The 2734-nt window shown below is 37.0% G+C and overlaps 1 long non-coding RNA gene across 1 annotated transcript in view; it reads left to right on the top strand.

The window, feature by feature from the left end:
* The first annotated feature begins 583 nt into the window (after positions 1-583).
* The window catches only part of LOC106877241 (uncharacterized), a 13022-nt gene continuing 10871 nt past the window's right edge, over positions 584-2734 (top strand). The window contains exons 1-2 of the long non-coding RNA XR_001410352.1: positions 584-1191; positions 1908-2045. This is a non-coding gene — a long non-coding RNA (uncharacterized LOC106877241). The remainder of the gene's footprint in view (positions 1192-1907; positions 2046-2734) is intronic.

Genomic DNA, 2734 nt, shown 5'->3' with positions numbered 1-2734 from the left:
TATATATATATACAGGGTGCGATGGGTAATTTGTCACCACCCCATATTCTTAATTTCGCCCATGCGCATTCTTTGCTTTTGATTTACACAGTTGGGCACCGTCTGTGAGAAAACGGTACCATCATACAATTCAGGCTGCCAGAAATTTGGAAACATCATGCTGTACTGCTTAGCATTCGCACTGGAAGCTCCAATACGAACAGATGGTGGACACACAGACCAACCGTTTGTTTGCCGAGTCCCCAAAACATGTACCGAGAGTGATAAAAATCAAAGGTTATATGTATGCATATAAGAATGTATGAAGAAAAGGACATAAGAAAATGTAAATGTACATATACGGAGTGGTGGTCATGAAATGGATTGAAGTGGAGCGACATAACAACAATGCCAACAAATATCAGTTTTTGTATAATTGTTCTCTTCTACGTACACCATATTCTACACGGAAATATTTCTCGCCAACACTGTTTAACGTAGAAACAAATAGATTATGACGTCACAATCATTTTTCATTCACCATAATTATCAAATAAACAACGTGTACGTTTTCTAGCTAACTCAGATAGAATAAATATGAAATTAAAAGAGTTCTAGTCACGAACACCTCACAAATATGTAGATCTAGGATTTGAACTTTGTGTAAGATTTGGCTACTGGTCCTATTCGATTAATAGAGCATGCAAAGGACATGCTTCGTTCTCTGGTTATTGAATATTTTTCTAACATTATTATACAATTCACAACGTCTCTCTTCTCTAAGTCCGAGAATATTTCGGAAAAGAACTCGGTATTGAAGAGGAGGTAATTTTATGGAGAGTATTCGAATGAAATTGCCGGTATTCCAAACAATACCACCATGAAATTATACAGACAAGCACGCGCATTCACACGCACATACATACGTACATACGTACATACATTTGGCTACTGGTTCTATTGGAGAATGAGTACGTCACGAGAGGCGAGAGGACTGCGAAAAACAACTGCAAATAACAGATACAGCAATGACATCAAAAATTAGGTCTGCGTTGATTGATTGATTGATTGATTGATTGATTGATTGATTATGCCTTCACCAATACAGTCGTGACTCTCATACTGTGAGGCACTCGGTGCAGACAGCGGACCCCGTTCTGCAAATGACATAAGGAAAACATTTTCTACGCCCAATTTCATGGTCCCATGATGGTAATGAGCATCATCGATCACACGTGCGAGTATTGTGTGTGAGGTGTGTGCGCGCGCGCTTGTGTCTGTCTGTCTGTCTGTGTGCGTGCGTGCGTGCGTGCGTGCGTGTGTGTGTATGCATGTATGAAGGTGTTAAAAATCTAGTATAAATGAGTATATTTATGACAGCATCACGAAGCGCAAACTACAAACATACGTAAAACATACATATGCATCCAAACTAAAACGTACGTCATGAAATCCACCAGGATTCAGTATTTACGTAATGTCAAATGCGACTTTGATCATTTTATCTTTTATAACATTAATCCCCAATATTTTGTGTGGCTCAATGCTAGAGGCGTGTAACTACGCGTTATTCAAGCAGTTGAATGTGAAAACGAAAGTGACATGACCTCGACTCTCAGTCTCATTTATTTAGTCACATTAATTCAGAAATGTTGCTCTTTCAAAACAAACAGAGAATGATAAGATGTCAAAAGTTCTGACGAGTAAAATGATGGAGTTGCTCTATCTTTTAAAGTTAACATGTTTCAAAGAAAGATTTAACCTTACTTTTCTCTCCATCTCTCTCTCTGTCTCTCTATTTCTATGTCTATCTCTCTCTCACCCTCTCTCTTTTTCAATCTTCTTACACCTGTATACACATATATACACATATTTACATACATATGCATAATCTAGGTATACATACATATACACATTTTTTCTGTTAGTTTCAGCTCAAACCTGTGGCCATGCCGGGGCACCGCCGTTTTGCTACACTGTTATTAATGACAACCTCATCTAATATGGGCATTTGGTGAATAAAGGAGTTTGATGTCGCTACGGTCATTTGCATCTCATGACGCGAGGTAGGTTCATATCTCGACAGGAAAATGTCCAGTTTTGATTTGAAAACACCTACATTTGAAAACACCTACGTTTGTGTAGGACCCTCAGGCTCTTTTGGAGAATGAAAATATATAAAATAAAGAATTAATCGTATACCGGTTTCCCCATCAACCATTTTACTTACATGAACAGTCGTACTGACATACCACGGACGGTTTTTACGTAAGTAAAAGGGTTGATGGGGAAACCGGTATACGATTAATTCTTTATTTTATATATTTTCATTTGTCTTGCCCGCTTATGTTCTGGTGTTTGCTGAATTTTTTCTTGAGAACATTATTTTCCTTGTGGTTAGATCGTGGATGATCGCTTTCTAGCATATCGGATGTCCACTTAGTGGTCATCCCTTCGTATACGTATGTAATGCAATTTTTCTGAATTTTCAGATTTTTTTATATGCTAGGCCACATCTATGTTTGTACACACACTCACACACACACACACACACACACACACACACACACACACACATATATATATATATATATATAGTTTTAGGGAAAATAACCAATTTTCAAGAACTCATCGATGAAAATCCACTATCACATATAGAAAAATTTATTATATTTATCGTATGATATTTACTTTACTTTATATTATACTCATTTATTGTGCTTTTAATTATTACTTTTTCTATATGTGATAGTGG

Source organism: Octopus bimaculoides, chromosome 23 (assembly GCF_001194135.2).
Source record: "Octopus bimaculoides isolate UCB-OBI-ISO-001 chromosome 23, ASM119413v2, whole genome shotgun sequence".
Lineage (NCBI taxonomy): Eukaryota > Metazoa > Mollusca > Cephalopoda > Octopoda > Octopodidae > Octopus > Octopus bimaculoides.
Note: the sequence above shows the minus strand (reverse complement) of the source record. Positions and strands in the feature narration are given on the sequence as shown.